Source organism: Pseudorca crassidens, chromosome 20 (genome assembly GCF_039906515.1).
Source record: "Pseudorca crassidens isolate mPseCra1 chromosome 20, mPseCra1.hap1, whole genome shotgun sequence".
Lineage (NCBI taxonomy): Eukaryota > Metazoa > Chordata > Mammalia > Artiodactyla > Delphinidae > Pseudorca > Pseudorca crassidens.
In genome coordinates, this window is record NC_090315.1 from 54,667,863 (window position 1) to 54,695,718 (window position 27,856).

Below are 27,856 nucleotides of genomic sequence, written 5' to 3' on the forward strand. Positions count from 1 at the left end.
AAGTTTAATTTTGTTGAAATATATAAAGTAGTTACATATTCACTTGGTAGCCAACAGAAACGCAGCGGCCTTAAGCTTCTCAGCAACTTTATAATGAGTCAATTGTTTTCTGGATCTTTCTCCCCATCTTCTTGTTCCTTCCCATTCTGATTTTAGCCAAGAGACTTGTTTGGGATGCTTCCAGCTCCAGAGGACATGCGTGGCCACGGAGGTGGAACAGTGGTCAGGGTGAACGTTGTAAAAGGTACAATTATGTGATCTAGTCCTTTTCCAAGAACAGCTGTTAATGATTGCTAAGCATTCTCTTGTTGGTTTACAGTTTGATCAAGAAAGTATGTAATAAAAGAATGGGGATGGGCATTAAGCAAGCCACCAGTCCTTAGTAATAAATAATGTGCACAGTCTGCTGGCCAGAGCTCAGAAAGTATGGAATCTTCTTTCAGGACTTCAAGTACCAGAGTGGGGCTTCCATGAGGATTCAGCCTTGGGGAATCAGAAGGAATTCAAAGGAGCCGTATTGCCTTGGCATCACATTTGACAGGTCCACCAATTAGTAATCGACCATAAATGTCTTTTTGGAGAAGTCAGCTACATCTGGGGATCACCCTCCCTCCATCCGTTCCTTCACTCATTCATGCAAATGTTTGCCTTTATATTCTCAGTGTAGGAATAAAATGATCAGCATGACCCAACATGATCCCAAACCTCATGGAGTTTATCATTCAGTTTTTTTTTAAAGGTAATTCACAAATAAACATTAAAGTGTGATTGTAAGAGTTATGTGGGAAAGAAGATACACAACACAAGGGGACATGCATGTGAGGATCAATAAATGCTTTCCTGAGGAAATGACAACAGGGACGAGATCAGAGGGAGAGGAGAGGAACTGGATGGGAAAAGGTGGTGGGGGTGGCATCCCAGTACAGTGGCCCCGCAGAGGAGGCAGCATGACAATCTGAGGACCTGAGGATGGGACGGGGAGGGAGGAAGATGAGATTTCCCAGAAGAGGCCCCACAGGCCACTCTAAAGAACTGGGCCTGGGCTTCCCCGGTGGCACAGTGGTTGGGAGTCCGCCTGCCGATGCAGGGGACACGGGTTCGTGCCCCGGTCCGGGAAGATCCCACATGCCGCGGAGCGGCTGGGCCCGTGAGCCATGGCCGCTGAGCCTGCACGTCCGGAGCCTGTGCTCTGCAACGGGAGAGGCCACAAACAACAGTGAGAGGCCCACGTACCTGGGCTTTATCGCCAGGATGATGAGGACCACTGAAAGGCCCTAAAGGGGCAAGAGACTTGCTCAGAGCCGCTGTTCATAAGCACTGGGTGAAATAAGGCTACAGGAAAGCTTGTTTATATCATCATTTGTTTTAAAAAATGAGGAAATTGACACCAGGAAGCTTAGCCAAAGCCTGAGCACAAGCTAAGCATTCTGACTCCAGGTGTCTTTTCCCTCCACCGTAAGGACCTCCTTTCCTGGAATCCCTATCAGCTGTATTGACCAACCTCAATAATGAGAGTTCAAAGTACCACGCCCGTGAACTTGCTTCTGGAGTCATAGGTCACTGCATAAAGTTCATATCTACAGAATGCTTTCTAGTAATGTCTTCAAAATACTCCACTAATAGACTGAAAGGATGAGGTCGTGAGGACTGTTCTGAACACACCAGCCCATAGCAATCCCATTTCACAGATTAGCTATGTGAAGGTAGATGCCAGAGATTTATAGCCCCATATGCTCCATCTCGTCCTCCTATGCTATTTCCCCCTTGAACTGTGACTTTAGATACAATAATGGAATTGACTGCACAGGGGTCTTGAAGTAGACCCAAAACAGCCACACTGAGAGTCAAGAGACTAAAGATCTAGTCCCAGCTCCTGCCTCCAACTACTGTGGATCCCCAGACAAGACCTTTCCTCTCACTGGGCCTCAGTCTCCAGGCAGTGGGTTCTAAGATCTGACAATTCCAGCTCCTGAGTTGGAGAAGGAGGAATTGGCCCAGGAAGGAGGCCCTAGTCACCGCTTAAGAGTGAGGTGCTGTCCCGCTGACCATACGAACCCCACTGGGCCCTGCTCGACCCACCGAATCATAGCAAGAGGGAGAGACAGAAGGCAGCCTGCAAGAGTCAGATTTCCAGGCTTCAGTTCCAGTTGCTGTGTGACCTTGTGCACCATTAGTTAACTTTGCTGGGCCTAGGTTTCCTCATCTATTAACTGTAAGTCAACAAATCTGCCTGGCCAGGTTGCTGTGGATATTAGCAAAGACGTGCATGTGGCTTAGTCCCTGACTGAAGCGGATGCTCCATAAACATTCTGCACCATTCCCTCTCTTTTCTTACCACCCATCCTTTCAAATGCCCCTTCTTTCCTTCCTCCTGGGCTGCCCTTCCCTTCCTTCCATCCTTTTATCCTGTTTCTCCCTCCTATAGGAAGAACGGCAGTAGCTCTTGACAGGTCACATCCATACCTTCCTTTATTGGGGAATCTGTTATCCTAAGACGTGAACTTCATTTCTTTGGCTAAATGCAAACGGGAGCTTCAGATTATACCGGCTGGAACTGGTATAATTCCAATCACCGGTGCAGCTGAGAGCTTTCTCAGTCCTTAAAACCTCCATGGATCTACCTTGATCTGATTCTATCAATACTTTGAGAACTTGTTCAGGAGCGGGTGTGGGGTGGGCATGAAGAGAACCCCCAATGACATTTCCAAGGAAGAAGGGGCTCTCCAGTCAAGCCTTCTCAAGAACCAGAACCAGAATCTGCTTCCTTCGGGGCCCAACAGGCTGGAGCTGCTATTTGGCTTCCCGGGGTTATAAGTTCAAGTACATTGAGCGTGTGTGTTGGGGAAACGAGCCGTTGATAAGAACGGGAGATGATCCTGAGAGCGTTCCACTGACCCTGCCCTCCCTCGCTTCTCTCTGAACCCTGATCTCTCCACTGGAACCCTGTCACTGCCAAGCTACAGACCCCAGCACCGCTCCCCCTTCTGAACCACACGCTCCCCACATACGCACTGCAATGAAAGACCATCTTCTGATAAGTGGTGCAATTAGCAACCTGGTTATCAGTGGTTATCAGTCCCCCTCCTTCCTATCAACACCAAAAAAGGGGGGGAGCTTAAGAGTCCAGAAATCAGAAGGCAGCCCCTTTTCCTGAGTGGAGGACAGGGTGTGGTAATGAGTGATAGAGTGTGGCATCTACTCTCGCCAAACAGAATTAAAAAAAAAATTTCCAGAAGCTTGTGAAGAAGGAGAAGCCTTAGGAAATGCTTTTGTTTGTTTGTGAGTGTTCAGCTGGACAGTAGCCCTTAACTACTTGCGCAGGGCCAGCCTTAGTTATTGCTTCTATCTATCTCAGGATGGTAAAAGCCAAAAATTTAATAGTAAGCAGGACAGTGTTCCTAAAAATACCAGTGCATATACATGAGATAAAATGTTATAACTGAAGGTACTTAAGCTGATTATCTGTATACAAATGATTCATCCAATTCATCCATCAGTCCATCCACCCTCACATCTAACCTTCCATCCATCCATCCACCCATCCACCCATCCATCCCTCTACCCATCAGTCCATCTTTCCACCAGTCCATCCACCCATCCATCATCCATCCCTCCACCCACCCGTTAGTCCTTCCATCCATTCATCCACCCATCCATCCATGCATCAATACATCCATACATCAACAGGTATCTACTGAGCACTCTAACATTTTAGGCTCTTGGACGGTACCTTGATTTTCCACAGTGAACCAGGTAGACACATTTCCTGCCACCTCAAGTCCTCAGCTGAGGAGAGATAGGTGGGTAATTAAACAATCTACAGAACAACGTGCTAAGTACTGAGACAGGAGGAGTTCAAGGTGCAGGGAGAGAACATCCAGCTGACATGTAACTTGGGTTTGGAGTCACCAGTCACAGCCTCTCTGAGGAAACGCTGCCTGGGTAGAAGGACTGACCCTGTAAGAGAACCACGTGTAGCTGGGCAGACAAAGGAAGCAGCAGGAAGTAAAAAAGGGCTGTACCATTTACTGAGCACCAATTCTTGCCAGACACCAGGTTTGGCACATCACAGATTTTCCCTTGGGTCGTTTTCACAGCAACTGGAGAAAACGGAGGCTCTAAGCAGTTAAGCTGTCCGCCCAAGTGCCTCGAGTGAATGGCAGACTTCATAAATGGCCTGGCTTTCTCCTGCTCCCCTGCCCTTACTCTGTGGTTCCTTCATGAGTTCCCCTCCCCCATGCCTCTCTCTGGGATTGTCAGGGACTTGGAGAACCAGAGGCTTCTGACACATTCTCCCACCAAGATGGCTTGAGGAGGACTCTGGATTCAAACAAACCTGCATGTAAATTCTTCTCCTGTATCTACTAGTAATGTTGACTTCCGGCAATTTCCTAACCTCTCTAAGCCTCAATGTCCTAGTCTGTAAAATGGGGATGATAATAGCATCTACCTCAGAGCTTGATGAGAAATTAAACATGCAAAGTGCTAAGTTCAATGCATGTTGCTGTGTTACTATTTCATACAGAAATAACACAGAAGAGTCTACACAGAAGTAGCCTTGAGTTGCACCAGGGGAGACACATAAGATGCAGAGGAAAGACGTCTTAAAGCATTTGGTGAAGGCCAAACAAAGGGGCCTCTGTGTGTTCCTGTCCTTTAGCCAGAGGGACGCCTGGGGGAAGACCTGGGAGACATCCAGCCTGGTGGTGGTCCAGAGGTGTCACAGGACCCCATGCTGGATCCCACCCACCCTCACTGTGACAAGCAGGTCTCACCATCTGTCCGGGCTTGACGTCCCCTGCCTCAGGCACCTGAGACTCTAGGGCAGCTTCTTGGGGCAACTCTGGGTTCCAAGCCTCTTCCAGCTCCTTGGGCCTCTCAGACCAGGGAAGCGGTGCCTGAGAGCCCCATGCTCCAGAAGGACCCAGACTCAAGAGCCAAAGTCCCTGCGGTGCCGGAAGGGCTCTGCCCTACCCCATCTTGCCACTTCTGAGACCCCCTTTGGAATGTCTTTGGAAGGGGGGTACCGGTGTGGAGGAGGCCACTTCAGGCAGACCAGGAGGGGCCTGAAGAACTGGGACCTCTGCTCAGAGACCCCCCCCCCCGGGGCTTTCCCCACTCTGGGCTTCTTTTTCCACTATTTCACCCATGTTAATGTGCTTCTCAGGTTCCTGCCAACACACTCAGTTTTGTAATGTTGTTTGGTAGCTGAACCACCTTAATGAAATATCCACAGTCCTTTCTCTGTTGGAGCAGTCACCCCGGTTCCCAGAAATTCTCTCTCTTGTTTTCAAATCCCACTCCAAATGGAGGCCTAGGACCCCCAGCTGAGGCCGGCAGAGGGGCTGTGGGAGCACTCCTCCACAGAGGAGGGGACTGGGGGTGGCGCAGGCAGAGGAAGTTTCAGCCTCTTCCTAGGAATACTGGGAGCCCTAGGAGAGTAGGCAGGCACAGAATATCTGAGTGGGGAGCCCCGGCATGAGACCCCCACGCCAGGGAAGGGAGAGAACTCCCCTGGATATCAGCATCCTAGCTAACGCTGCTGGGTAAACGCAGCCCTCACTGGCATCCCGAGCCTGCCGAAGCTGAGGGAAGACTGCCACCTGTTGAGTGCTGGCGATAGCGTGCTCCTTCCAAGGGCTCCGGGCTTAGGGCGGGATGCTTCAGGGGAAATCCAGCCAGTGCCACCCGCCAGCGCCTTCTGCGTTACCCGTTGATAAAGGGACGCTGTAGTCCCCAGCGACCTCCTACTGCTCAGAGGAGGACAGGGACTTGCCAGAGTCATAAAGCCAGTCCAGAGCCCCTGTCCTCTCCCTGCCACCCGTCAGGGACACTTCCCACCCTACCACTCTCTTCTGATGCTGTTTGCATTTTTTTTAAGTTTTTTGGTTTTTTTTTAACTGTAAAGAGCCCAGATTCCTAAGTGTACAGGTTGACAGAACATCACAAAGCGAGCACACCTGTGGAATCAGCGTTTGATCCACGTCCAGAGCAGAGACAGCCCTCCTGGAAGCAGCCCCTTCTCTCCCATTCCCCATTCCTTCCAAGGGCGACCAGTGTCCTGACTTCTAACTCCACAGGTGAGTTTCATCTGTTTTGACCTGCATACAAAGTAAGCCATACATGTGGCAATGCTTCCTCACTCTGTGTTCATTTGCATGATTCATCCCGCCTCTGTGTTAGGAGGAACTGTATTTTTCTAAGGTGGGACAGAGGGTCATATCAGAGAATTGGAGAGACTTTGGAAATCGATGAATTCAGTTTTGTCAATTTTTTAGTGAGAGAAGGAGGCACAGAGATGGGCAGAGGGTTGCCCAAAAGTCACACAACTTGCTCCGAGGTCTCTCCCCTCGAAGATAAGGCTCCCACACTGATAGCTACAGTGAACGCAGGGCTTCAGGACTAAAGCATCGGTCTCCCCTCACAGCCCCCAGAGCCTCGGGGCTCTTTAATCAGGTCCATTCTAACAGCTCCCTGTGTACTGCCATCACCCCACCTAGCTCACCATTATTCACACTGTACTTATTCAACCAACACTCAGATACTTGTTGACTGAATGAACGGATCCAGTACCTCACTGCTCTCATCCAGAAAACGCATCCTGGATATCGCGGAGCCTGATTCTCTCACCAGGTGTGATGAGGACAGATGAGATAGTAATTGAATAAAGGCAAGGAAGATAGTTACAAAAGGAAAACTCACGCAATGGAAAGCCTCCATTGCTTCCCCTCACGTACTCTGGAGCTCAGCTGGCCTGGATGGCCTTTTACCTCTAGCACTTATGCATTGTCCTGGGGAATCTTTCAAACTGTACAAAGAGCAATTTATAACAGGGCTCCTGTGAGTATTAATGAGGCCAGGCAGGGAAAGAGCATGGCGAGCTCTCGGCAATTGGTAGCCATCATCACCACTTCTATGATTATAAACATGGATCCAACCAGCCACCGGCTCAGGGCAGCACACTTCCCACTAAGAACCATCGACCGGTAGATATGGCTCCAGTGGGCGACAGACCTTCAAGAACGGGGGGTTAAACTCCTCATTAAAGAGCTAGAAAAGACAAGAGGCTTCAGGTTAAGTTTCCTTCCTTCTACCCATCTAAACCTCCATACCCTCCAAGACACGTTCCCTTTCCCCACGGCCACCCTGACCTCTCCCCTGAGAACTCCCGTAGCCTTTGGTGGAGACAAAGGCTCAGCTTTACTGTTACCACCTGCGGTTGTGGGGTTTCGTTCTGCTCACTAGCTCACCAAGCCTTATCTTTCAGCTCCACCGTCAGCCCGGAGGAACGGCTCAGTGTCCCGGGAGCTCGGGAAGGCAAGTCACAAACTAGGCAGCTTTGGAGAGGCTGTAACCTGCAGGGTGATTACCTGGGTTCTCCACTGGAATACAAGACGCCACCCCCATGTTTTTCCCTTGATTGGAATAACTACCAAAAAAAAAAAAGAAAAGAAAAAAAATTCCCATGACCCCTCCATCCACAGATAATGACTTTAACCTTTCAGAATATTGCCTTCTAATCTAGCTAAGCACATTCGGTAATAGAGTTGAGATTCTTTCTTGTGGTCAGTTTTACTTCTAGACTTTTTCTCTTGATGCTACACTGTTTGCATTATCCCCAGCTATTTCATATTGTTCTTTAATAACAATATTAATAATCATGGAATCATGGAGACATATTCAAGTGTATTCCTTGTGGAATTCAAGTGTATTCCACAATTCCTCCTCATTCAGATTCTTTCTAATGTTTTGACATAAACAATTCTGCTTTATGAGGATAGACTCCCTGAATCAGGGTCAATTGGTCAAAGAGTTTTTAATTATTTTAATTTACATTTCTTAAAGAAAAAAAAAAAAAACAGCCATGTTCCTATTGCAAACAGGCTTAATCCCAAACTTGACAACAGGAAAAGCGAGCACCTTCTCAAGCTGACTTTTATCCATTCACCTTCCCATTTTTGTCTCTGGCCACACACACACACACACACACACACACACACACACACACGCGCTCCTTCTGCCTCAGCCATGCTGAGATACTTGCAGTTATCTTGACATGCCTGGATATTCATATATTCGCGTCAAGGCTTTTGCACACATCTCTTTGACCAGAGGGATGTGCCTTCCCTTTCCTGAACTTGGCCACATTCTCATCTTTTCAAGGCTCAAATGTCACCTTCTCTCAGTGAAGCTTCCTCTGAGCTTCCAGGCAAAATGAGCCACCCCCATCCCCCTGCCTCCCACTCCTTGATGTTCCCACTGCAACCTGCCTGCTTAATAATAATAATTATATTGATCATAATAGTAATCAAGATGTATTGAGCCCTTATCATGTGCTCAGACAGTATTCTAAGCACTTTTCCTGGATTCTCCCAGCATTCACTGCTTTGTGGCTTAATGATCAGTTGGTATGTACATCTGTTCCCCTCCCCAGCCCACGAGTGATTTCAGGGAGGGGGCTGCTCTGTTTCCATCTTAGTGCTCCCAGCAGCTAGCACAGGGCCTGGCACAGCGAATATTCCAGAAATGAATATCAGAACCCACCCTCTACTGTGACTCAGCCAATGCAGGGCTGTGTTCAAAAAGACTGGAGAGCTGGGAAGAGACTCCCTGGATGCAAATCCCACGGTGCACCCCACCCCACTCCGGGGTAGGGGGATGGATCCGCACCCCTGGAGAAACACCAAGAAAACCATCCAAGAAGTCTTGAAGATCGTCACACTGCAAACAGCCCCTCCCTTTCTCCAGAGCCCTGCTGGTTTTGCAAACATTGTTTCATTTAATCCTCTCATACTGGATCTTGGGAGCCTCCAGAAGACACACCTCTTTCCTTACAGATTTCTGGAAAGGGAAGAAAACAGATGCTCAAGGACAGATACTGTCACTAACAAAAGCAGGAGGCTGACCCTGTGTTCATGTTCATTATCTGCCCCATACTTGATTTTTGGGGCCCCTAATCTCCTGTCACTGACAGAAGTTAGTTCTTCTGGAGGAAAACGAGGCTCAAAATGGTGAAACGATCAACTCAGGTTTGTGCCCAAGAAAAGAGGAGAGTCAGAAGTCAATGTCAGATTTTTAGACTCTGTAGACTTCTTTGGACCTACTCACGCCCTCGCTCCAGACAGGTAACCTTGCAGACAGCAAGTAGCCCACCTGGTTCCCCCTGTAAGGTCAGCCCTTCTTTCAGAATCACACCTGCCTCCCCGCTGGGAGGATTCAGGCCACAGTGTATTGAGGGTCTGTTAGATGCCTGGTGCTACGCCAGTCTCTTGACAGACCTTGTCTCCAGACTTTGGGTCTGGGAGTGTTTGACCAAAGTCCACGCCCTTTCTGCCAACCCACATGTCAAACTGATTTTCTGCAGGATGTGGTTCTGCAGAATGTGTACGTTGTGATGCCAAAAATGTATTCTATGCTCAAAGGAGTTGGTTAAGCAAACCTAAATGCCTTTATTAACTACAAAACCTGTCAAAGCTTTAAACAGACCAGCGCCCATCGTGCATTTCTTTGGGGGGCGGGGGTAGAGTATACAGCCATTAGGTTGCAAAATTATTTGACTGCACATCCTTGTTTTTTGGAAATCATCACGTGGAATGAGAGTATGGAAGAAAACCCTAGGGAAAAGGTTTTCTCACACTCGGACCGTCATTCCTCAGAAGTTAACTCCAGTCGTATTACCTATTTATTCCATTTTCTAGCTCCTCTGGACTGTGGTTTCCATCCTGACAGGAAGTTATTAATTCTCCCTTAAAAGAGCAGTGAAGTGTGGGTCCTTCGTCTTCTAGCTTGGTCCACTTCTGATCACACTGCATGATCCCTTTCCTCCTCCAGCTCCCTGCAGGCCCCCACGTACTTGGAGGGTGAATTCAGACCATCCTACAGATGCCAACTGATACCACTTCCACTCTTAAACCACCTGTCTGAATGTGACACCCGGTGCGATTGTCTTAGATTAAGAGCCACCATCACCAGAACCCCCTTCCTGCTTCCAGTGAAAAGTTTTTTCCTCGTTTGTATGTTGTTTCCTCGTTTCCTCGTTGTATGTTGTTTTTCCATAAAATACACCCTAATGGAAACACCTCAACATCCTAATAGAAACAACACCTCAAATCCTGGTCTAAAACTTTCACTTGATTTACAATCATCAATAATGTCCCAACTGCAAAATGAAGACCAGATCCATTAATACGCTCGGAGGAGTTTGGGTTAAACAAGGAAAGAGAGAGAGAGCAAATTTAATCTAAGCTACTGCTTATTTAAAAATTGATAGAAATGAATTAAATGAATAAAATTTTATTGAACTTTAAAACAAAAATCAATTTTAAAAAATCTCCCTTTCATTGAACCCAAAAAGCAGTGAAATTCCTTTTTTTAAATTAAATTGGAGGGTGGTCATTCCACTCCGTTGGAACTCAACATATAAGCTCTAAATTGAGATTTTTCTCTAGCTTCAAGTACATATTCGCCTATTTAAAGCAAAACCAAAATTTTAATATGCAATATAAATAGTTTCTTTAATAAAAGGAATACAAATTGGAAAAGAAGAAGTAAAACTGTCACTGTTTGCATATGACATGATACTATACATAGAGAATACTAAAGATGCCACCAGAAAACTACTAGAGCTAATCAATGAATTTGGTAAACTTGCAGGATACAAAATTAATGCACAGAAATCTCTTGCATTCCTATACACTAATGATGAAAAATCTGAAAGAGAAATTAAGGAAACACTCCCATTTACCATTGCAACAAAAAGAATAAAATACCTAGGAATAAACCTACCTAGGGAGACAAAAGCCCTGAATGCAGAAAACTATAAGACACTGATTAAAGAAATTAAAGATGATACCAACAGATGGAGAGATATACCATGTTCTTGGATTGGAAGAATCAATATTGTGAAAATGACTGTACTACCCAAAGCAATCTACAGATTCAATGCAATCCCTATCAAATTACCAATGGCATTTTTTACTGAACTAGAACAAAAAATCTTAAAATTTGTATGGAGACACAGAAGACCCCGAATAGCCAAAGCAGTCTTGAGGGAAAAAAACGGAGCTGGAAGAATCAGACTCCCTGACTTCAGACTATACTACAAAGCTACAGTAATCAAGACAATATGGTACTGGCACAAAAACAGAAACAGAGCTCAATGGAACAAGATAGAAAGCCCAGAGGTAAACCCACGTACCTATGGTCAACTAATCTATGACAAAGGAAGCAAAGATATACAATGGAGAAAAGACAGTCTCTTCAATAAGTGGTGCTGGGAAAACTGGACAGCTACATGTAAAAGAAAATTTAGAACACTCCTTAACACCATACACAAAAATAAACTCAAAATGGATTGGAGACCTAAATGTAAGACCGGACACTATAAAACTCTTAGAGGAAAACATAGGCACAACATTCTTTGACATAAATCACAGCAAGATCTTTTTTGATCCACCTCCTAGAGTAATGGAAATAAAAACAAAAATAAACAAATGGGACCTAATGAAACTTAAAAGCTTTTGCACAGCAAAGGAAACCATAAACAAGCCGAAAAGACAACCCTCAGAATGGGAGAAAATATTTGCAAACGAATCAACGGACAAAGGATTAATATCCAAAATATATAAACAGCTCATGCAGCTCAATATTAAAAAACCAAACAACCCAATCCAAAGATGGGCAGAAGACCTAAACAGACATTTCTCCAAAGAAGACATACAGATGGCCAAGAAGCACATGAAAAGCTGCTCAACATCACTCATTATTAGAGAAATGCAAATCAAAACTACAATGAGGGGCTTCCCTGGTGGCACAGTGGTTGGGAGTCCGCCTGCCGATGCAGGGGACACGGGTTCATGCCCCAGTCAGGGAGGATCCCACATGCCGTGGAGCAGCTGGGCCTGTGAGCCATGGCCGCTGAGCCTGTGCATCCGGAGCCTGTGCTCCGCAACGGGAGAGGCCACAACAGTGAGAGGCCCGCGTACTGCAAAACAAAACAAAACAAAACAAAACAAAAAAAAGCTACAATGAGGTATCACCTCACACCAGTTAGAATGGGCTTCATCAGAAAATCTACATACAACAAATGCTGGAGAGGGTGTGGAGAAAAGGGAACCCTCTTGCACTGTTGGTGGGAATGTAAACTGATACAGCTGCTATGGAGAACAGCATGGAGGTTCCTTAAAAAACTAAAAACAGAATTACCATATGATCCAGCAATCCCATTACTGGGCATATACCCAGAGAAAACCACAATTCAAAAAGACACATGCACCCCAATGTTCATTGCAGCACTATTTACAATAGCCAGGTCATGGAAGCAACCTAAATGCCCATCGACAGATGAATGGATAAAGAAGATGTGGTACATATATACAATGGAATATTACTCAGCCATAAAAAGGAACGAAATTGGGCCATCTGTAGAGACGTGGATGGATCTAGAGAGTGTCATACAGAGTGAAGTAAGTCAGAAAGAGAAAAACAAATATCGTATATTAACACATATATGTGGAACCTAGAAAAATGGTACAGATGAACCAGTTTGCAGGGCAGAAATTGAGACACAAATGTAGAGAACAAACATATAGACACCAAGGGGGGAAAGCGGCAGGGGGGTGGGGGGGGTGGGATGAATTGGGCGATTGGGATTGACATGTGTACACTGATATGTATAAAATTGATGACTAATGAAAACCTTCTGTATAAAAAAACAGAAAAAACCTATTTATTAAAAAAATAATAATAAAATTTAAAAAATAAATAAATAGCTTCTTTGCCTTTAATGAAGCTATCAGAATGTTTCATTTCATTATCTGTCTGTCTGGCCAGTGGTGTGTTAGTAAATGTTTAGTGACCAGCCTTGGCTGGGGAGGGGGTAAGTACTGACTTGTAGCTTCTCCCAATTTCCATGATGTAAACACTCCCAGCATGGTTCACAATTTCAAGCTACTAAAGTGATTGATGACAATGAACCTGGAGTTAAAAAGAAACGTGATCAATCCGCTCTGATGAGCTGGTACAAGCTGACTCTGGCATATCACTGAGTCTTACTTTATAAGTCTGAATCTGCAATTATTGTCCATCTAGAATGTGACCAATGAGCAGGCAACAACATGCACCCCGTTCTCAGCTGTGCTTCATCTTCATGGAGATACATGACAGGTGCTTCTTGACAATGGCAGTATGATCACTACGTGACCTAGACAATATACTTAGGTATTGAACATCGTTAGGTTAAAACACAATCTCTGCTTTCTGGTTTATCAGGGATACATTAAAATACGTATTTATTTGGTTTTATGTGGAGTCAATCCATTCACGTTCCCTTTATGTTTTTCTTTGCTTTTTAAGATCAAAAGAGCACTTACAATTGCTACAAGTCAAAGAAAATGTTAAGTTCATTTTCCTTCATTCTACTACCCTCCTCACTTCATAAGTACTAAGTAACTCAAAATACCTCCCAACCTTGTTTTATTCCACAAAAAGTTATTAGAACTTCAGTGAGTCTTCTTCTGTGGATTTTATGCCCCATTTCTAGAAAAAACTCCCCAGAAGTACTGGCAGAACATATAAGATTTTAGCTACGCCAGACCAGGGAATGGAAAAGAAAGGACGAATGTAGGCATTTTAGAGAGAGGAAGGTACTTACAGAATGTTTATAACAGTCACTGTTCTAGGGGCTTGCATATATGATCTCATTTAATCCTCAAAATGCTCTTGGTAGCTGTTATTATTTTTTATTTTTTAATGGACAGATTGAGATGCAATTTCATTACATATCTATAGCCACACAACTAATGAGTGATGGAAGTAGGAATCAAATCCAGTGTTTTTGGACTGCCAAAACCATAATTTTTTATGATGCCATATTGTCCTTTAAAAGTAGTCTAAAGAGTATTTCATCCAAGTTGGTGAGTCTTCCCCTAGAAATTCCATCTCTAGGGCTTCTCTTTTCTCTCATCTGGTGATCTACTTCTCTCCCTTGCCTTCTCTCTAAAGCCAGGAGGAGAGAAAACAGGTGCGCTGTCTCCCTTTATTCATCTCATCCAAAGACTTTTCTGCCTCCGTGTAAGAATTAGGAAACCAAGAGGGGAAGAACTTCCTTTCCCGTCGAGTCAAGACACATTCCAACAGATCTTGCCTCTATGTTGTCTCTCTGGGAAGTTTGGTCTTTACCTAGGGAGCCAGGAACCAAGCCTGAGAAACCTGGTCTCTTCTACCCCTTTCCCTGACACAAGCAAACATCTGTGTGTACAAAACTGCTTTGGCTCAGAGACAAATTTGCCCACAGCTCCTAGGTTTGCCCAGCAGATGGGTATGGCCACACAAAAATCTGAAGGGACCTAGCCTTTGATGATCTTCTACACTATGCTGGGCACTTGACTTCCATAGGGTCACAGTCAGACATTAGAAATTACCCATGTGTTTTAGTCCTAGGATGAAATCATATCTGTGATACCAAATCTCATATAAAACTATAAGGTAAAATAATGAGGCAAAATATGTCCTAGGTCAGGTCATGTCACTCCTCTGCTCAAACCCTATAATGGAAGAGAAAAACCAAAGACCTTACCACGGCCTACAGGGCAGATTTTATTTTCTAAGGTGGCCACAATAATACCTCCTGTCCCATGCGTTCTTCCAGAACCTTCATACCCCCCTGTAAAGAGGTAGAGTCTACGGCCCTCCTCTTGAAGCTGAACAGCATTCACTGACAGCCTGGATCAACAGAGTACGGTGAAAGTGACACTATGTGACTTCTGAGGCTAGGTCATAAAAATGCCATGCACTTCTATCTTGTTCTCTTGGGACACTCACCCTTGGAACCCAGCCACCACTCTATGAGAAAGCCCAAGGCACCCAAGAAGAGGCACACAGCTTTCACCAACACCCAGCACCAACTTATCAGCCATGGCTAGGAATCCTCTTGAAATTCTCCAGCCCCCCCAGTCCACCTGCTCCAGCATAAAGCAGTGATAAACCATCCCGGCTGAGCCCTGCCCAAACAACAGATTTGCAAGCAATTATATACTGTTTTTGGCCACAAAGTTTCGTATAGTTTGTTACAAAGCAATATGTAACTAGAACAGCATGCAAGGCTTCCTGTTAACTCTGAGGTATCCTCTCCAGCCATGCTGTGTTCCCTTGTACACTCTGTACTTTGGCAAACATGAAAAGCACATGACCACAGACTTTAATTTCTTTCAGTGATGTTTTATAGTTTTCTGGATAGAAGTCTTGCACATCTTTCATTAGATTTTTTCCTAAGTATTTAATGTGTGTGATACCATTGCTAATGCATCCTAGTTATCCTCATTTTATTTTCTAATTATTTGTTGCAAGTATGTAGAGATAAAACTGATTTTTGCATAATGACTTTAGATTAAGCAACCTTGCTAAATTCACTTATTAGTTCCTATAGTTTATTTACAAACTCTTTAAGATTTCTATTTTCCAATGATGTTATCTCCTAGTGATAGCTATACATCTTCCTGTCTTATCCTACTATTTAAAATTTCTTTTCCTTCCCTTACTGAACTGGCTGGGGCATGCAGTGTGACATTAAAAAGAAGTGATGATAGTGGGCATGCTTGTTTGGGCCCCAGTCGCAAGAGAAAGCTTTAAATATTTCACCATTAATTATAATACTCAGTATAGGTTTTTTGATAGCTATTCGTTATCAGAAAAACGAAGGCTCCCCCTCAGGTCAACTCAACAAGCTTTTTCTGATCACCCATTATATCCTAGTCACTATCCCAGGAAAGAGAGAATTTAAAAATAAATGAGACTATCCTTGCTCTGAGAAATTCATCATGTAGGGTAGCAGAGGGGAATTGGAAAAGCAACTCACTCTATGCAGAGGAGTTAGTGAAGTTTCTCAAAGCACAAAGTATTATAGGAAGGGCTCAACGTATGAGATAAATGATGTTCTGGTTAATAAGAATGATATACAAGGGCTACTCCCTTAAAAACTCTCTTTTGGTGTTTATCTATACATGTGGATTTCATTTCATAGAGTCAAAGGAGTATCCTGAATCACATCACATTTTGATAAGTCTAATATTCTCAAGTATTCTTAAAGGAGGCTGTAATTGACAGAATAAAGAATTCCATGGTAAATAACTGTAGTGACGATTCTGGAGTTCTATGTACTCGGGTTTTCAAAGAATGTTACATGAGCCAAAATGCTGAGAAAGAAATTATGTTTTCCATCCCACAAACCCATTGTTAGCTCTCTTTCCATTTCTTTACTGGCTGTATTTGCAAATAATACCACAGGAAAAGAAGAAAAGTTGATTTAGAGCAAGTAACACAGTATGTGGTTTAGAAGTATTTACCTTAGGAAATCATAATACATATTAACTGTTCAACAAATACTTGTTGATTTGGCTCACCCTGGCTATGTTTGCAGCGTACCAAAGAAAACAGTCTGGGCAGAATTGTACTACCTTGGGGCAAAGGCTGTTGAAAGGTATACAATTCAAACACAGGTACAGTGCGGTCTTTCAGTTTCAAAGTTTAAAGTTTTTTTTTTTTTTTTTAAAGGGTATCCGAGAGTAAAAACAGGTAACATTTCAGATTTCAAATAGGCTGAAAAGTTATGTACGACGCCAGTGACTTACTGTCTTTAGGAGAAGAACGAGGTGATCACTGTCACGTTCATGTCCAAACATCTAGATTTGTTCTGAAAGCAGAGAATGGAAGTAAGGTGGATCCAGATCTGGAACGACAGAAATTGAGGTCTTTTGGCTTGAGGAAGTCTGGAAGTATAGCTGGTGCCCCATCAACGTCCCTTTGGGATTCATCTTGGCAGTGCCTGCCAGTCAGACCTCCCAGGCCAGCATTTGCTTTCTTTTTAGGGCTTTCCTTGTAAGATGGAGCCCATTCTGTCCCAAGTGCTAAAGAATTAACACCCCCAGGGTAGACCCTCAACAATGACCCCTGGCAGTTAGTATATCCCCCTCAGGTGGGAACTCTAAGCAGCGTTCTACATTGGTTTACAGATCTCCCCTGTAGGAGCGAGTTCATTATTTGCTTACTCTTACTCTGTTGTCTTACTTTCCCATACCTCTACCAATGTTTCCTGGAATCACTTCCAGAATAAACCATTTTATTTGGATTCTTATCTAAGGGTCAGCTTCTGGGGGAAGCCGAACTAACACGGGTGGTATTCTTTCTTTAATAGAAATTTTTTTTTAAAGATTGCTTTCATGTGGACCATTTTTAAAGTCTTTATTGAATTTGTTACAATATTGCTTCTGTTTTATGCTTGGGTCTTTGGCCGAGGGCCATGTGGGAGCCCAGCTCCCTGACCAGGGATTGAACCCAGACCCCCACATTTGGAAGGTGAATTCCCAATCACTGGAGCACCAGAGAAGTCTCATATGGGTCGTATTTGACTTGAACAAAGGACATCAGTATTCATCCCCTGTCTTTTTCTAAGAAGATGGTGGCACTGTCCCCCCCCACACACACAAATTACACCTTCTCTTAAGGAACTCGCATATTCTGTAGGAGGGTCATGGAGGACTTGAAGCAATTATCTGGACAAGTCAAGTCAAAGCCACTGCCAACTGAAATTGTGGCTCATTGGAGCACAAGCATCGTTTTTTGCTTGACTTAATTGCATAATTGCCTTGGTTCTCAGCTGAGTGTGTGTAGACCTCTGTGTGTGTGTGTGTGTGTGTGTGTGTGTGTATGAACAAATTAATGATCTAACATGAGCGGGACCCTTTGGCTTCTGGCCAAGAGGGAGACGTATCAATGTCAAAAGCAGCTATCGAGGGAGACTCTCTCAGGGGGAGAATTTCCGCTTTCAGTTATGACCACCTAAAAACCATGATGAAATTGCTTTTTATGAAATCAAGCCATGGAAACTAAACTTCGAGGAAAAGAGTTAAATTTCAGCCTTGGAGCCCTCTGTCTGCTCTACTGGAGAATTTTCCAGGGCATGTCAAACATAGCTACAAGATTTCATGAAAGTCTTGCTTTTGACGTTTCAGTAAATTCAGTGAACATTTCTGTGTGTGAGCAAGCAGCATGGCTTTTAGAAGAGAACGGTATTTAAATTCCATGTTCATCCCTGCTTTAAAGGAATCATTGTAATAAACGAGACTCTAGTCTTAAGTTTTTGTTCATATGAGAATATTATGCAGAAAGGTTCCCAAACAATTAGCCAGTACAAGTTTTAGGACACTGCCTTAATCCAGGAGCAGAGTGGTTCACCCCTAAGAATGAGATTAGACATATTACCTGAGAGCAAGAGATAAACAAACAGCACCAAAGAGGAAGCCGCCACTCAGTTTTTTGTTTAAATTAATTGCTAGATCTCTTTGACAACTTGAGTAAATTTAATACCTTTATTTTCTGTACTTTCAAGCTTATCTAACTGGACTTAATAGAAAAAATAAATAACACCTTCCCCTTTTCATCGTCATTATTCTGTTTAAATATAACTCAGATCAATCAATATAACATTGATGAATGTGGTTTGACTATAATGATTCCGATATCATTTCTAGTATATCCTCTTCATTGAAAAGCATAGGCAAAGATAGTCTCCCTCATAAGCAGAACCCAATTTCAGCAGATGGTTCACACCAGGAATTTGTTTTGTTTTATTTTGTTTTGACCCAGAACAATGAATGAGCAGCCTCTTCCTATAGGTGGAAAGTTTTTGCTCAAAAAAATGCTTACGGTGCAAAAGCCCCAGCTAAGGGTTTGGCTTGGGGATGACCATGCAGGTGGTCTTACCCCAGAGTGAGGTCAGGTTCAGAAAATGTTCAAGTTGGACGATTCACGTTGAGTTCCTTAAAGTTTCTTAATCACTTCACGTGCTCTCCTGCCCTGGGATTTTGCATCTGCTGCTTCCTGCCTGTAGCACTCTGGAGCCCACCCACGGCCCCCTCTACCCACACACTGCTCTCATTCTCATCCTACTAGGGTTTATATTTCAGGTCTTTGCTTAAATGGAGTTTTCTGGAGGGACACACCGTTTGTGTGCCTTTTGCACTGTTGCTTGCACTCTTGTTGCATCTAAAACCTCACCACCTGGACCCCTTGGTTTGTTGTCTGCCTCTCAGCTCACGGTTTAGCCTCCCTCCTGCCCAGGTGTGTTTGACTAACCACTCCCTCTCCAGGTGGGCCTTGGAAGACTCCTCCCTAATCTACCCCAAGGCCAACTTCTAAGTCCACGGACTGTTGTCCGGGGACCCTGCTCCCCCCCCCCCCCCCCGGCCCCTCAGCTGGACTTGTCTCTCCATTGTTCCTGTCCAAGATGTTCCCAGGGCCCCTTTAAACTCTGAGATTCAGGAAATTCCTATGCTTGCTCTGTATTTATATGCTATGTGGTCATGGATGATTAACTTTCCCTGGCTGGATCTCATTTCATTCATTTACAAACAAACAAACAATAAAAACAAAACAAAAAACAAAGACGCTAAAAGGACGAGCAAACTTTTTCTTAAAGGGCCAAAGTAAGTATTTTAGACTTTGTGGAGCCACGTGGTCTCTGTCACAACTATTCAGCTTCACTATTGAAGCACAGAAGCTGCCATAAATACATACATGGATAGGTGTGTTCGTGTTCCAATAAAACTTTATTTACAAAAACAAGTGGCAAGCTGGAATTGGCCCATGGGCTCTAATTTGCTGAGCCCTGGTCTACATGATTTGTATGATTCCTCCTCTAAAATTTCCTAAAATCGTCCTGCTTCTATTGATGGAATTAAGTAGTCCCTTCTTAGCCCCCTGTGCTTTTCCTCCTCGTCACTACTGCAAGCAAATACAAAAGTAAACATAGGTCTCTCCCAGCAGACTATAAATTCCATGCAGTCAGTGACGAGGTCTGGTTTTCACCGGAATATACCAAAGTTGTCACAAAGTGTATAGCCCAGATAAGCTCTCAATGAAACAAAAAGTGAATGAATATGTTTGAGTCAACCAACTTTCCCTGAGAGAGGAGGACTAGAGATACCGCACACCTAAATGTATGCTCCCCCATTCCTCTCGCCGGTAAATCATGTTTTCCATCATTTTCCCGGCAGTGGGAAGGGATGTGTACTGAAGTAGGCACAGCTGTGTTCCCTACTACCCTAGGCAGGAAGGACTTCAAGGCAGTGTTTCTCAAATTGTCACGAGCACACAGATCACCCGCGACCTCGTTCAGATGCAGGTTCTTACTCAGGGTAAGTCAGGGTGAGACCTGAGATTCTGCATTTCTAACAGGCTTCCCGGTGATGCAGATCCTGCTGGCCTATGGAGCACACTTTGAGTTTTAGGGGTTTAGGGGACTTCTGCCCTGAGCACTTTTCCTCCCTGTTAGCACCTAATGAGAATTTGGGACATACTGCAGATATCCTGCCCTGGCTGGTTTATTTTGATTTTCTTTATAAAACCTGAAAATGTCTATTTAAATTTTTTCTGCCTATGGCACAGAGATTAAAGACACTATGAGCCTAGGAGTAGGAGTTACTTTCTGTGAAGGAAGGATATCAGCCCCTCTCCAGGTATATCTTGTTATTACAGGCAGCGAAGAAGTAAAAGGGAAGGGGAAGGTGGTCAGAGCATGCTCAGGTTTCATCTCTATTCCAGAAGGATCCCTGGACACTGCTGGGGACCAAGGAGGGATGGATGGGCAGGTGGCACAGCACAGCACAGAGGCACGATGCCCTTCTCATGGCCGATGAGCCAGGAAAATGTGCAAAGCCTTGTGCAAGGATTATATTGCGGAGAAATTCTTCTTCTTAACTCCTGCTATTTCCTTCCACGCGGAATGAATCTGGTTAGTGCGTCACTTTCTCCTCTTTCTGCTCTTTACTCACAGTGCCCGAAGAGAGAGGAAGTGACTTACTGGATCGCTAAAGTTGGGAAGAAAACTGTGCCATTTGGCTTAGCTCCTCCCTCTTTCCTCTTGGAGTAAGATTCCTGCTGGAAGTAGGCTGCTCTGCACCCTTATCCTGTAAATCTTCCCTAGTGGGTCCCACAAAAGTCTGTCTCACTCAGAACCACCTATAACCGAGTGAATGTCTGTGAAATTCTTGGTGCAGTCTTTGGACCCATTTGGCTCTCAAACCAGACACTAGTCATCAAGGTGAATTTTTCGTTCATCATCTGCTACTCCTCTGCTTCTTTTTCAATTTGTTCAGAACTCAGGCTCAGGAAAGAAAAATCAAACCTTTATTAAACTTCCTCAAGATACTCAACTGTTATCAGGAGGCGAGAGTAAAACTTTGCCTTGGTCCAGTTTTTCAGTGGCCCATGCTCATAGGCTGGTTCTGCAGCATCAACAGCCTCGTGATGGGACGGCCCTGGTGTGGGTGCCTCTAGGCCAACGCAACCAGCTCGTCCTACACATCCCCAAATATGAGCATGTGGAACAGAGACGTCCCAGTACACGCAGAAGAATCACACTCGCCGAACAGTCTGAATGAGGGCAGGGAGCACAGCAGGAACGGTAGTGCCATGGGGTTGGGCTCTCCTGGTTCTCATCTCGGCTCTGCTACTTACCAGTTCTTGGGAAAGTCACTTCCCCTCTCTGAACCTCAGTTACTTCTTCCATGAAATGTGGATAACGACGCTCACAGGGTAGTTAGAGAAAGCAAAGAGTCTCATACCCATGAAAGCTCTTTGGGTACCATGAACATCTGAATGATTATTATTAGTATTAATCAATGTCAAAGATTCCAAATCCCTGTTTGACGTTCACATAAAGAATTGGGCATCAATGAGAGAATCTGACAGTAGGTGTGCATTCAGGGAATCCCACGGTGTTAGGTGGGCTTCAAGGACTCTGCCAGTTCTAATCCAGACCCTAACTTTATAAATGAAAGACGAGAAGCAATTTGCCCAAGATCACGTGTGCGTTAGTGGCAGATGCTGGAGTACATCCTGACTGGCAGATGAGGGGTCTGTTTGGGGGATTCAACCATTATGTAAGCTCAGTGCTATCTCAAACAATGGCATGGACTTCACACCTCCTCCACTTTACCATGAGTACTAGCTGGAGCTCCTTTTAGTTTCACGTTATAGAAACCCAATTTAAAGTAGCTAAAGTGAAATAAAAGGGAAGGGATTCGTATAACTGAAAATTCCAAGGTATTCATGGCTACAGGTATGGCTAGATCAGGGCTCTGTTTCTCTACCCATCTGTCAGTTCTGTTTTCCTCTGTGTTTGCTTCCTTCCCAGGCAAACTTTCTTGAGCTACCAGGAAAGAGGCTCACATACTCTTTATGGCTCAAGAGCTCAAAGAGACTGTCTTTCCAATAATTCACATTTGCCCTCCTTGTGTTATGGACTCACTGCTGATCCTGTCAGTGTGGCCAAGAGGAGGGAATCCCGTCATTAGCAAGGCCTGAGTCTGGCGTCAACTCCTGGGGTTAAGTAGGGGCATGAAGTAAATTTTAAAGGAACCATATAGACTAGCCAAGATTATTATGGAAGGGGCAGTGTTAGTTCACCAAAGGGAGGGGTGCTGCATAAACACTATCATATGTGCCCATAACACTCCTCATTAAATCCTTAGCCATCTTGATACTTTGCTCATTATATTAGTTTCCTATTGCTGTGTAACAAGTGACCACAAAGTTACACACTTCAACAAAATACACTGAGTAGCTCACAGTTCTGAAGATCAGAGGTCCAGCATGGCATGGCTAGTTCTCTACCCAATATCTGATCTCACAGGCTGGAATCAAAGCATTAGCCAGGCTGAAGTCTCGTTTGAAGGCTCTGGGGAAGAACATGCTTCCAGGCTCATTCAAGTTGTGGGCAAAATTCAGTTCCCTGCAGGCCTCTCCTTGTAGGTCTGACATCTACCTACTGACTACATGCCCCCTGACCTGTTGAAGACGTATCCACCCCACACCCCACCTGTGGTACCCGACATTCTGCTCTCTTCTTCAGGCCTTATTTATGAAAAGGAAAGAACTAGCAGAACTTCCAGGTAACACAGAAACCCGTTTCTACCTTCAGGGCACTGTCCAAACGCCAAGGTGTAATCTGAGTCTTTTCTTCCAAAAACCACCTCCCTGTCTCCAAGGACAAGGAAGGATGTCTCCCCTAACGCAGCATTTCCAGGTCTTCTCTGGGCCTTAGGGGAACTTTTACCTGCTGGGATTTCTCAACACCACCATGACCCTTCCTTCAGTTCTGGCTGATCTTCAGGCCATCCCAGTCTAATCCAACCGTCAACAATGCCTCAGGAAAATGAACCATAAATCAGAAGGAGTTTTCTTTGAGATGCGTCAGATGAGGCAAGAGTGGAAACCCCCTGGATAGGAAACCAGTCTAACCTGTCTGGCCATTAGTGGTGACTTGGGTTTTACACCTCATTGCTCCTGGAAAGAGAAAAACAGTATCTCACTGGAGCCAAGGAGAATCCCCACCCTCACGCCTGCGAGGAGGACACTTTCACAGAGGCTGAGAGAGGAGCTGGATTTGGACAGTCCAGGAGACAGTGCCGCCAGAAGTCAGCAGACGAGGGTGCCCACCAAACTGAAATCAGGCAGAGAAAGACAACCTACAGGGCTGGCGATTTCATCCGGGGGAAATGTCTACAAACCAATTCATAAAGAGGTGGTGGTTTGGAAGACGGTTCTGTGATCAAATATGTTTGGGGGGAAATGGGTCGAAGAAAATTGATATGTTTTCTGACTACAGAATTTTTCAGACTTTTAAATATATAATGGGCATTCAGACTCTCCAGTGATGGGGTAGAGCAGGGGTCAGCAAACTTTTTCTATAAAGGTCCAGATAGGCTTTGTGGGTCAAATGGTCTCTAAAACAACAACTCAACTCTGCTGTTGTAGCAGTAAAGCTGCCGCAAAGCCATGGACAATAGGCAAGTGAATATTGTGGCTGTTCCAATAAAACTTTATTTACAAAAACAAGCAGGGGGGCAGGATTTGCCCTCCAGGCCATAGTGTGACAACCCCTGGGGTAGGATTAATAAAATTTATTGGACCACAGAACCCTTCATTCATTCGTCCTTTCATGTGTTATTTTTATGGGACAAAACTAAAAGTCTTACAGACAGGACACTCTCTGGTTCACGATTATTTCCCTGATATCTACAAGGGAACTTAGGACACAGAAAACTCTCAACCAAAAGTCACTGAATAGGAAACACTGAATTAAATAGCAAAATAAAACAACTGTTCCAGGAGAAAGAGGGCCCCTAAGGGAACACACTGATGACAGCTTAACTATATGAAACAATGTTTCAGAGCAACAAGAAGTGACTGCGTTTTTGGAATAAAAGAAAAGAAAAAGGAGAAGAAGGGGAGACATAGAATGGAAAAAACGATTGTAGTAAAAAGGCAAAGGATAAGAAAAGAAAGAGGTGGAGGATCAAAAGATGCGTTTCCACCCGGAAGAAAATGACTTTCTCTGCCCTGGCTGTGCACAAGAGTGTTGCTGTCCTGAAAGGGAAAACCTTTAATGAGGTGCTGAAAAACCTTCTTTGGCATTAATTAACAAGATCACTAGGGGCCTCCCTGGTGGCGCAGTGGTTAAGAACCTGCCTGCCAATGCAGGGGACACGGGTTCAAGCCCTGGTCCCGGAAGATCCCACATGCCGCGGAGCAACTAAGCCCGTGAGCCACAACTACTGAGCCTGCGCTCTGGAGCCTGTGAGCCACAACTACTGAAGCCCATGCACCTAGAGCCCATGCTCCACAACAGGCGAAGACACTGCGATGAGAAGCCCGCGCACTGCAACTAAGAGTAGTCCCCGCTCGCCGCAACTAGAGAAAGCCTGCGTTCAGCAACAAAGACCCAACGCAGCCAAAAATAAATAAATTAAAAAATAAATAAATTTAAAAAAAAAGATCACTAGGCTGTTGTAATTGCAGGGAAAAAAAAATCATCAAGAGATATTTCCTAACAGAAATGCAGGTCATTACAAAATATTATTTAAAGTCACATTTACATATAAAAAGGATCAAATGGATGTTGTCCCACTTGGCACCCGACTCCCACCCCTCTCTCTTGTGCACAGGAATCAGTACACGGCTCCCCTGTAAGCCAGGGGCTTTGGAATCTTTGCAGAGCATCCTCCCAAAGGGGCTTAATGGATATGGAGCTGTGAGAACTGAAGGAAAGCTTTGCAGGTGAAATCTCAGGGCTGCAACCCCCCATTCCCCACCTGATTAACTACCACTTATGGTACTAAGTGCCCGAATCCCTCACTTAACTGGGGTCTCCATGAAACCAGTGACCTTTTCTGGGTTTTTCCCCCTGCATTGTGTTCTCAACACCCAGCCTACATTAGGATGCTCAGTAGGTACCCATTGAAAGCATTCATCAATTCTTCAGGACTCAGCTAAAGACTTACCGCCGCTGAGAAGCTTTCCTGCATGTCCCAAACTAGAGGAAGGTGCTTTCCTCTAGAGACACTGTGGCATTTCATGCTCCCTTGTGGTGGCACTTAGAGAAATAAACCGACAATGCAAAATGGAAACAAGGGCCAAGCCCCCCGTCCCCATGCCCAATTAGAAACGGAGCTACTAGGGATAGGGCTCTGCTATATTAATATCCATGTCCTTATCTTTAGCCATCTTTACAGACCTAGGTACGGAGTACGTGCTCTCAGCAAGCGCTCCTTGAATGGATACTGATAGCTCCACTATGGCTCAGAAAGTCAGTGGCAGCTGTTATGAATCTGGGGCAAACTTTGGGATGGCTGCCAGTGGGAGCTGAACAAGGATCTGGAAGGATAGGCCACAAAAAGGAGAGGTGGCCCAGGGAACTCACTGTGTCTCTAGGGTAGTAACCAGAGAAAGGGGTTCTTTCAAGCCAGAGTGTCCCAAAGTGTGTCGCAGTTAACAGACATTGCTTTGGTTGTAAATGGACACTACATAAAAAGGGGACCCCAGGTTAACTGTGAAGCCACTATACATGTATAGTGAGGCTAAACAAACAAATGGGTGACAGATGATGAAAGCCAGGCTTCTCACTGTTGGTGTGGGTGGTTATAGAGAAACAACAGAAGGAGGCTAGAATGACCAAGGTGGTAATGGATTAGAGCTAGAGACATTAGCATGAATTCATGTTTAGCTTAATATAGATATGAATAGATATATAAATAGATGCTAGAAACAGATAGATGCTACATAGGTATAGATATAGAGATATCATGTGTATATACAGAGATATGTTAATACACACACATTTATTTCCTAGTTCTATCCCAGTTCTGGGAAGGCCTAGAAGCAATAATATCCCAGTAATAATAAGCACATGCAACGTCCCGATTTTGGTTTCTAAATACTGTTCTCCAATAAAGGAAATCAAGTCTCCTTGAAGAAACGGCTGATTCTAGGATTGGGTCAGGGAATGTGTAAGATGAGCCTGGAGCATCTTCGTGTGTGAGGAATTAAAGAAGTGCTCAAAAGACAAAACTGTGTGAGTATGTCAGAGGAACACAGGAACCAAATGGAAGAGCTCCCAACGACTTCAGCTGGAACAATTTGAACAAGAAAAATTAATAACAAAACACTGTGTTAAAATCCAAAGTCTAACATAAATATCTGTTAAGTTCATACTGACTTAACAAATGATTGGATAAGTAAATAAAGGAGAATATACAAATCTCCCATAGAAAAGAGTTCCAAATAATTTACTGTGTGCTCAAGGAGGTAGAGCATGATCCCTTAAGTTTGGGCTGCACGTAGTGACTTCCTTCTGAAGAGTTCCATATGCGAAGAGAGAGGAAAAGTAACTCTACAGTGGGGAAGCCCGACAAACATACTCAGCCAGGTGACCAAGGTCAACATCAACAGTGATAAGTCACATTGATCCCATACACTTTTGATGTGATGAAAATTGCACTTTACCTCCGGGCTCTTCCTCCCCCAAAATCCATAACGCCAGTCTAATCAGGAGAAAATACATCAGCCAAATGCCAGCTGAAGGTCCTGCTACAAAATATTTACCTGAACAGCACACCTCAAAACTCTCAAGGTCATCAGAAACAAGGAGGGTCTGGGAAACTGTCACAGGCAGGAGGAGCCTAAGGAGACGTGACAACTAAATGTAACGTGAGATCGCAGATGGGAAAAGGATATGAAGCTTAAAATTATGGAAATTAGTTTAAATGGAGAGGAATGAATAATAATGCATCAATATTCATCCACGAATGGTGACAAACGTTCCACACTCTCGTAAGATGTTAATGATAGGGGAAAGTGGGTGGGAGGTACATGGATACTCTGCGTACTATCCCTGTGACTTTTCCATATGTTAAAACTACTCTAAAATTTAAAAAGTTTCATAAGGTAAACAAAGCTACAAAGAAAATAAAAAACAAAACAAAACTAAAGGTCCCCATGAACACCATGGGTAGGACTGCCATTGTTTAAGATAACAAAGGTGCCCTTGGAGTCGTGCAAACAAGCCTCCTCACGCTGCACCTTCCCCAATTCTTTGGCGCAATGCTGGACCCTGGGTATGTCCCCAGCACTATTTCCTGGGTTACTTATCCGCGTATTGATGCTGGTATCTCTTTTATGGCCATCCACTGTTGCCTGATGCTTTCAGGTGTAAGTCTCAAAGCCAACACTTTCTTTTTTTTTTTTTTTTTTTGCGGTTCTCGGGCCTCTCACTGCTGTGGCCTCTCCCGTTGCGGAGCACAGGCTCCGGACGCGCAGGCTCAGCGGCCACGGCCCACGGGCCCAGCCGCTCCGCGGCATGTGGGATCTTCCTGGACCAGGGCACGAACCTGTGTCCCCTGCATCGGCAGGCGGACTCTCAACCACTGCGCCACCAGGGAAGCCCGTAATACGCATTTTTAATAAACCTCTGAGGTTTTCCTGAGTCACACATTCTGCTCAACCCTGAACTAAAGGGCAGGGA

The 27,856-nt window shown here is 44.6% G+C and overlaps 1 long non-coding RNA gene across 1 annotated transcript in view; it reads right to left on the bottom strand.

Annotated features, from left to right (window-relative positions):
* Window positions 1–16,624: 16,624 nt before the first annotated feature.
* LOC137215312 (uncharacterized) overlaps window positions 16,625–27,856 on the bottom strand; it is a 340,136-nt gene continuing 328,904 nt past the window's right edge. The window contains exon 5 of the long non-coding RNA XR_010939249.1: window positions 16,625–16,723. This is a non-coding gene — a long non-coding RNA (uncharacterized lncRNA). The remainder of the gene's footprint in view (window positions 16,724–27,856) is intronic.